Source organism: Rhagoletis pomonella, unplaced genomic scaffold (genome assembly GCF_013731165.1).
Source record: "Rhagoletis pomonella isolate Grant_MI unplaced genomic scaffold, Rhpom_1.0 Rhpom_scaffold_00003, whole genome shotgun sequence".
NCBI lineage: Eukaryota > Metazoa > Arthropoda > Insecta > Diptera > Tephritidae > Rhagoletis > Rhagoletis pomonella.
The window spans coordinates 60694490-60703612 of record NW_023458557.1 but is presented as its reverse complement, the minus strand read 5'-3'; the positions used below and the strand labels follow the sequence as shown (position 1 = coordinate 60703612).

General features: G+C 34.8%; 1 protein-coding gene across 1 annotated transcript in view; it reads right to left on the bottom strand.

Moving 5' to 3' along the window:
• Nucleotides 1-1013: 1013 nt before the first annotated feature.
• The window catches only part of LOC118735340 (protein RCC2 homolog), a 132459-nt gene continuing 124349 nt past the window's right edge, over nucleotides 1014-9123 (bottom strand). Inside the window, exons 4-6 of the transcript XR_004992573.1 lie at nucleotides 1602-1707; nucleotides 1379-1532; nucleotides 1014-1314 (exon numbers count right to left, since the gene is read on the bottom strand). The gene's annotated coding sequence lies outside the window, so the exon portion shown is untranslated. The remainder of the gene's footprint in view (nucleotides 1315-1378; nucleotides 1533-1601; nucleotides 1708-9123) is intronic.

Here is a 9123-nt window from a genome sequence, read left to right as displayed (position 1 = left end):
GATTCAGAGTTGTATACAAAATTACTGTGGTATGAAAGGGAGCAACAACCGTACTATGGCAGAGTGGCATAAGTCATGACTGTTTAATAGTGCCCGAAACTAATTGCAAAAGTGTAAAAACATTGCAAATTTTTGTCCATTATTATAGATACTAGTACAGATTATCATAGTTCAGTGTATAATTTGTTATATAACACCGTACATGATAATGAACTGTTAAGTGCTGAAAACGCTGTAGATCACTCAAATTTGGGTGTGCTTAATGGACTGTCTGGGCGGTTGCGCTGGCAAGCATTGGGGTCTGTATAGCTATACAAACCCTGTTTTTTTTTGATAAATTCACACAATTTACGTTTTTCATAAAAAATTTAATCTTACAATGGACTTTTTTTTATTTTAAACTTACATTTAAGAAAACTCCATTCAATGCTATAATTACGATTTGAGTTTTCCAGTTTATAAAATACAAGCGTTAATTATGTACTTAACTATTATATCAGCATACATTAAAGATGAATATTATACTTAACCTACATTTTGTTCATAAATAACACATAATTATGTATATTTTATCCTCGAAATGAACTTTTTCTAATCATGAGGCGGAATTCCCCACAGTATGTGTTGCCGTGCGCGCAAAACCAAAACGCTGCACGCAACCCAAAAGTACTCCTCGGGGACCAAATGGAGAAAAACTGCGAAAAGGTTTGTTACTGTATATACTGTGCCAGTCTCACATTCGAGGTAAGGTACGATTTCAGTTAGGTCTTTAATTTTATTTCTGTCCAATTTCGGCTTACATAAAACAAGCAGTGTTTGCTGAAATAAATTGTTTGGGGTTACGTTTACGAAACGCCCACGGGAATGTTTTTTAATACATTGAGAATTAATATCACTTTCCTCATGACTCGCTTTATATCCAATATTCCATAAATAATTTTTGTTATACTCTAAATATTTTACTTTCGAAAAAGACACAAGGTTAAAGTTGAAAAGTCCAGGTTTTTGTGTATAATTTTTGAAATCTTCAGGAGCCATTTGAAGAATTTTCAAATGGGTTTTGGGATATTTTACATTTTTTTAAATTTGTACTAATGCTAATGGGCTAGGAATTTGTATCCAAAATTTGTGAAGGAGTTCGGTGCGGTCATTCCCTATAAAATTTGAATTGCACAGGTATAGGCACTTATCTGCACATGGTGAACCCAGCTTTCTTCCTCCTCTTTGTTTTCCCTTCCTGTATAAGGTTTTCCACTTTCCCGCAGCCTTTTCCTTATATTTTGTTTCCATAAGCACGAAATCCTTTTACGTTTTCTAGCGGTTGTTGAAATTATTTTAGTAGTTATACTCCACGTTTTCGCTAACAATAAAAACTTACACGAATTATGGTCTGAAGGGTTCGTAAAATGTTCCTCGACGTGCTGGGTGACCCATTCATGTCCAGAATGTGCTTGGCACTTTCGTAAAATTTTTTAAGTTCGCCGGGCTTCGCGTTCTCCTCTTCAGAGTCATTCAATATTTCATCCATCACCCTAAAGTGTTCAAAAATTATATTAGAAAATAGTTTTTATAAACAAAAAAAAAGTTTTTATAATATTCACCTTTTCAAAGTTACGTCAAAACTTGGCGCAGGCGATGAATCTCCCATCTTGCTCTCACAACGATAACCAGCTGACTGAAGAAATTTCATGCGTTGCAGTGCTTAAGCTATGCACACACAGGGATGATAAATGAGTTTTTTTAATTTTGTACCAAATGGCCAAAAAAAGTGTACTAAATAAGCCGAGAAAGTACCAACATTTAAAAGACCATACATACATAGTTACATATACATGTTTTTAGATTTTCTGTATAAAAATCATGATATAAAACATGGCGTGTCGAAGGTGGAAAACATAAGTGCAAATCAATTGTTTGAAAAGGCCACCAAACGCCAAGGTAATCAACAATAGCATACAAGTTATACTTGGGGTGTTCACAGTTCGTTCCAAATTGTGTCTGAAAATGTAGACGTCTACATTTTGAGACATTTTTAGCATCAAACTGTGAGCACCCCTTTCTAGCAGTCGTCGCAAAATCGTCACAAAACTTTGCTGGTGTTGCCAGACATTTCCTCCTTGCGTGCAGTTTTTATATGTCGCCTTCCGATTTTGTTTCTGAAAAATTGTAATTGTAAAATTGTGTTATTACCAATTCGTAATATTTGTTATTTCTTTTCCTTGATTTGTTTCTTTTCATCAGAAATTGCGCTCAAATTAAATGCAAATACAGAAAACGTGCCTAATAAATAAAAAAAATGTGATTAGTATTGCCATAATGCAACCCTGCTGCGAGGTGGCAAAATGTAGACGCTTAAAAAACATACCTTTGAGTGTGACAAAATGTAGACGGCGTCGTTTTCCAATTTTGTATGGGAAACAACAACACCACAGATTTTGCGGTTAGAAAACGTCTTAAAATGTAGACGTCTACACTTTGAGACACTATTTGGAACGAACTGTGAACACCCCAACTTATTCAAGGCTATCACGGAATCCATCGTAGAAAATCTACGAATTCAAATGCCCGCTACGAATACGAAAAAATTGCTATCACTGAATCCGAGTGAACTCGAAAATATCGTTGCCAGCTTCGAATGCTGATTCGAAATCAGTTAGCGCAAAGGAAACAACAGACATTTATGTATGTCATTTTGCTTACGTTGCCCCATCAGGCGCAATGGCCGAGTGTGCAAAGCACTAGACTGCCAATTGAGAGAGCCGAGTTCGAGTCGTGGGGCAGTGGAGATTTTTTTATTTTTTTATTTAATTTTTGTTTATTTTTTTAATAAATATTTTTTTTAAAGTTTATTTTTAGCATAGATTTTATTATTTTAAATAGAAAATATTTTTTTTAAATAAATTTTTATGACATTAAAGTAATTACGTTTAATTCCTAATAAATTGTTGCTAAACTACTATTTCCTCGATTCATACAAAATATTAATTCATTAAATAGCGTCTAGCAAATGAATGCGTGTATGTATGTACATATGTATATATGTATGGCATTGGTATTTTACGTCTACGTTTACACAAATATATGGAATTATATCAAACTATAACAAATTTGGAGTAAAATAAAAATTTAATATTAAAAATAATGCAGCTTTCTTCCACTATTTTTAAGATTGAGTGATTTTAAATTTTGTTCCGACAGCATAGGGTATCTGTACGAATCTTCATTATGAACGGATTCAATGAAGGCTCTCTACGAATTTCGAATTTACGTTCGTAGTCATTCGGATTCTGTGATAGCACTTTCGTAGATTTCACGAAAATCGAAGCTACGATGGATTCTGTGATAGCCCTGATTACCTAAGTGCTAGTAATACAAAAATTTTCAAAAAAAACGTTGCATTTAACGGAATGGAAGTTTTACAAAAATGTTTCCTTTTATAGAAATAAACAAGTTAATAGCAGTGCTCTTGCAAAGTGGGGGAAATCGAGAGCGCAAAATGACACTGAAATCTGTCACTTTCTGCTGGAAAAAATTGTACCTGCGAAAACTTACAAGTAAAAAAGTCTTCTGACCACAAACTTGTGTTCGTGAATAAACAAAAGAAAGGAATAAAAGTTTAGTTTAGTTAATTTATTATTAATCTCTAATTTTCTAATTTCCGGGCGTCAACTATGGCTGCCGTATACAATTTTTCAATTGTACCATATTTTTCCCAGAAATATACCAAAATAGATAATAATGCTGAAAGGTTCTGACCGAATTTGTCTGTTGATCGTTAAAACGAAAATGGGATAATTTTAATGGCACATTTGTAGCTATATCTACTTAATTTTTGTGAAACAAGGAAGGGTGCTTAGAGGAGATTCTTTTATTTTTGAACGCGTCATATTGTGGTATCAAAAATATTTGATAGAAAAAAACTTATTTATTCCGAGATAATTCATTTATATGTTAAAAACATTTTTCCTATACAAAAGTATTCAATAGTAAAAAAATTGCAAGTAGGGGACAAGCGGATAATAAATTACCAAATGAACCACCTATTGCAACTGTGAAATTTATCAAACTGCTCAGAATTTTTGCTACTGGATGATTTTGTGTGGAGAATACAAAAATACTCCTACCAAATTTACATATCAGAAAGTCAGAATGGCGTAAGTTGCACGTTTTTACTGGTTTTGCGTTCAATAACTTTTTCTGATATTTTAGTCTTCCCCTCAATTTTACTCGCTATATTTTATTCTCTGGCTGCTAGTACTTACTGGAAAATTTTATGAATAGACCTATTATGACGGCAACTTTTTTTTTTTTGTTAAGTAAGAGTTTCGTTTTTAATAAACACCACGTATTTGCTTAAATATGGTAGAAAAATATGACTATATTTTTATGCGCAAAAATTCAAAACTTCAAGTAAATAGAGTGTGGTATTTCGACATAATTGAGCTGCAGTACCGTATCTTGACAAAAATGTATCAATAATGTCAATGTAGTGCCAATGTACTTTTGGCTTCCAAAATGTACCAAAAAAGTACAATTGTACCATCAATTTCATCACTGTGCACACATGCAACAATTGTTTACAGTTTTCCTGCATACAATTGTCGTAAGTTCGGTATTTCGCGACACATACCACAAATGTTTTCTGACAAAAAAAAGTAGATTTGTATCATGATTCAACAACTACAGGTTGTAGCAATCGTACAAAAACAACATTTACCGTTGGTATGAACTCCTTGTGTCATCAAAATCTTCTTTATCTATTCATATTCGTATGTATGCATACCAGGATTTCATAGAATTTTGAAAGGTTTCACATTTGTTTTAAGAATTTTCTTTAAGAAATCGTACAGAAATTTCTTTACTAGTTCTTATCAACCGCTTCATATGTTTTTCTTTAAAGATTCCTAAAAGAATCGTAACAAATTTCCGATACTCTTAAAGTTTTCGGGAGCATTTGTTTGCAGGGCTTCTTCTATCGCTATCACCTGTAATTGATGCGTCTTGATTTGTATGGGAGTTTGTTGTATGTGACATATTTTCAACACATACAACAAAAAGCACACCCAGATGTTGATATTACGCAACATACGACAAAATGCGCACGAAATATCTGAAAAACTAAGCTAGATATAAAAAAGGATAGCAGAAATCAAAAGAGCATGTCCAATTTAGTAAATCTGCATTAAAATCCAAAAATCGTGATAAAGGTTGTTTCAATTTAACGTTTAGTATTTTACAGGCAAATTAACTCTTGTACACTGCTGCATGTCGTAGAAAATATAAATATGTAGACCTAATTGGGCGCCCTAAAATGTGTTCCCATTTTTTGTTAACGTTTACACTTTATCCTCTTTTTGTGATGAACTGTTAAATATTCCAGTGCAATTCATATTTTACGTAGTTGTATTAACTAATGTTTTAGTTAATTTATGTACTTTATCTGTCGAGTGCGTGCCAAATGAACTTTTCTCTCAAAGTTTACACTGCTGGCAAACGTAAATTAGGATTACAATTTAAAAACTAATTAAAACAACTAAAGTAACATCAGTGGAAAATTAACAACAAAATACTTGTTTCACAAAATCTATAAAGGACCCTTTTATTTCCCAAAAAAAAAACCTGGGTAACAGTTATTCGTCGCCACGCTGTAATATGCACTTTTAAACTTTGACTACTAGATTAAAACACAGTATAGGTTAAGTACTCGTTCAATGTTCTATCAATTTATTAAACGATGACTTAAGTGGATTATAGATTTTTTTATGTTATTCCTAGCATTCGCATTCGCACATTCGCATTTACATTCGCAAATGTGAAAAATATTACATTCGAAACATCCCCAATCTAGATTATAATAAGTCAAAAATCAAAATCCTACACGTAGATCTTTTCGGGAAATTCAATCAAATATTTTTGGAAAGAGCTCTAAAAAATGTATTAAGTGATAAAACAATATATTATAAACTTATACAGGCAGGTTCTGCAATTCACTTCCGAGTGAATTTCAATCTAATTCGCTTTGAATTCCTGCCTGATAGATACTATACTATATACTATTTTAGTTCTACTTCTTTATCTGACTTACTTAGGGCCGTTTTCTCAAGTATGTTTTAAAATTTTGTTCTGAAAAAATGTGTTTAAAAGGCAGATATATTTTAAAACCTACATGGGAAAACGGTAGTTAGAATGGTATCAATACATACTTTATATATGTATAGCATAGCAGCTGCATACAACTCGTAAAAGCTCGGTTGGATAACCCGGATTATTTTCAGGAACTTTATTTTTATCCACATTTCTTGAATGTTGGAATGCACGGACTCCATCTGCTGTTTGCTGAAATAACCCAGCCCAATGACTGTCTTACTACAAAACTCCTCAATGTGAAAGAAATAGTATTCACCATGATAAAAACATAACAAGGTAAAACCATTGAGAGGCAGTCTGACGTTTGCCAGCAATATAATTTAAAAATTCAAAACTCAAACTCACACACACATTCCCATTTTCAATCTCAAACAACAACAATTGTGAACAATTTAATTTTTTCATTTTATATTTTATATGATTTTAAAATGCTGGCAAACGCCAGAAAAAAATCATGGCCGACGAATTAAGAGAATGAATTTACCTTGTAATTTTTTTATCATGGTATTCACTTTAGGTGTGACAGTTACACCTAAGGATATATAGCTTGTAACGAAGCGTTTTTGCTGCCCCGACGCTTCTCCTACAACGCTGGGGTTTACTCGCCGTATCCAGGGTCCGTTACAATAAATTTTGTAGTTTAGGGGTTCAGGTAAATCGTACTTTATTAGATTATTCCCTAACTACAGTACATTTTGCTTAGCTGCACATCCATCTTTGCACGAAAAATTTGTGCACTTAAGCGAATTTTTTTTACTACTTCAATGAGGAAGATATCCGAATCCCTATGAAACCAAATAGTGGCGGAGCACTTACCACGTAGAAATTACTGCAAGAGAAATTTTTACCGAATGGTATCTAATTATCTATATAACTACATAAATTGATAGCTATTTTCGTTGTTCTGCGAGATGAACAAAATAAATAAAAAGTTGTAAAATTAGGTAATTGTAGGGCCAGTGCAGGTAAACGTAATACTTTCTTTGATAACACTATGCGACAGTCAAAATCGGGATGGGATGAAACCAACGGGAAATGTTATATCGGTCAAAAACAAGTTATACGTGTCCCGGCGTTTCGCTGGGTCACGTCTAGGAATCGAGATATATATATAACTATCATATAGGGGAAATTGTCACCTTTGGTGGTCTTTTTTTTGACATAACTCGAGAACCACTAGTCCGATTTTGCTCAAACAAATTTAAAAAAATTAAAAATTACAATTCCTTTAATCTGTTCATATAACGTTTTTCTATATAATCAACAGTTTTGCCGGTAAAAATAAATGTATGAAGAAAAAAATATTTTTTGCCTAAAATATTAAATTTTTTTAAAACTGTTGATTATATAGAAAAATGTTATATGAACAGATTAAAGGAATTATAATTTTTAATTTTTTTAAATTTGTTTGAGCAAAGTCGGACTAGTGGTTCTCGAGTTATGTCAAAAAAAGACCACCAAAGGTGACAATTTCCCCTACATGATAGTTATATATATATCTCGATTTCTAGACGTGTCCCGGCGTCCCCGCTTACCGATATAACTTTCCCCGGTAGTTTGAACCCTTCCCGATCACTGACCTCTACCATTTGTCTCACAGTGTAATTGATACTAGTCGCACAATTTTTAAGGCAGGTATCGCCAATTTGCAGGTATGCTAAAGGCATCTATCGGAGCAGTTTCCTTATAAATTTTAAATATAATGCCTCTGATGCGCATTGCACTTAAGCATAGAGGCAGCAAGGCAAAATATACTGTATAAAATATATAACAGAAATTACAATAGGAAAGATCGGTAGCGTCACTTGCAGTGGCTATGTAACGGCTCCCGTTACCGGTCCGTTATGCCGTGACTTTGCTGTTGCTCTGCCGCAGTCTGGGCGGGCGTGTCGCTGGTGGACGCTTGTGATAGCGCTCTACTGATACTGGTGGGCGGCACTCTTGTGTCGGCGGTGAGTGGCGTTCAGCTAACGTCGGTGAGCGGCGTTCTGATGTCGTTGGTGAGTGGCGCTCCTGTTGGTGCGGTTTACGTCGCTCTGCAGACGGCGGAGAGTAGCGCTCTAGTTGGCGCTCTTGACGTTGCTCTGGCGACGGCGGACGAGCGGGTGTCGTCCCTTGCGCGGCTTCACGGGCGGCTGTGGTGATCGGTGATCGAAGCCGACTTTGGTGCTCACTACTCCTGAGTGGTGATGTCTTGTCCTGTTTTATAACTAAACACAAGCAATTCTTCCATTAAGTTGTAGCTACGCAACGCAGCTACGACCTCATTTCCGTGCTGACTCCCTCTTGAGCGGCTGTGTTGTTTCTTATATATGGGCTTCATGTTGCCGTATTGCTTTGGCATCGTGTGCTGTCATTTTGCCGGATTCTGGTGCTATGGTGGTGGGTATTTGTGTGGCCCAAATTCCCCAGATATTTGGACCTCACAAGCTATTTGTTTTAATAAAGAAGGAATCTTACGCAAGAATTTCTTGCATGTAATACCCTTAAATACATATCCCCTGTTCCTGATTTCACGCTTAACGTGACAAGCATCAGCCCAAGTTTGCGATTCCATTTTACATTTCTTTTGCCTATGTGTAAAAACCGTATGACTACACCAAACATTAGGCGCAGTTTTGGAGAGGTATGACGTCTAAAAACTAATTAAGCAATTCAAATCTTTTCCAACATCGTTTGAACCTTTTCCTTCTTTTAGACATTTTTGATAATTCAAAGACACGCTTGAAGTAGGTCTGAGCTCTCTACAAGAATTGTGAAGCTCACCCCTCTTTGCGTAACCATATATGCCTTATGTATTCTATAAATTCAATGTTTTCTTCCTGTAAGTTTTTTATGTGTGTCAAAGAGCTCAGGGCTCGAATCGTAACATCCGTTCACGGATCGAAAACCATACGAAAATAAATTACGTGATACGTTAATCGTACAAACTGAGTGGGATAGAGTACGTTCTCGTACGTTATCAGAATAATGTGT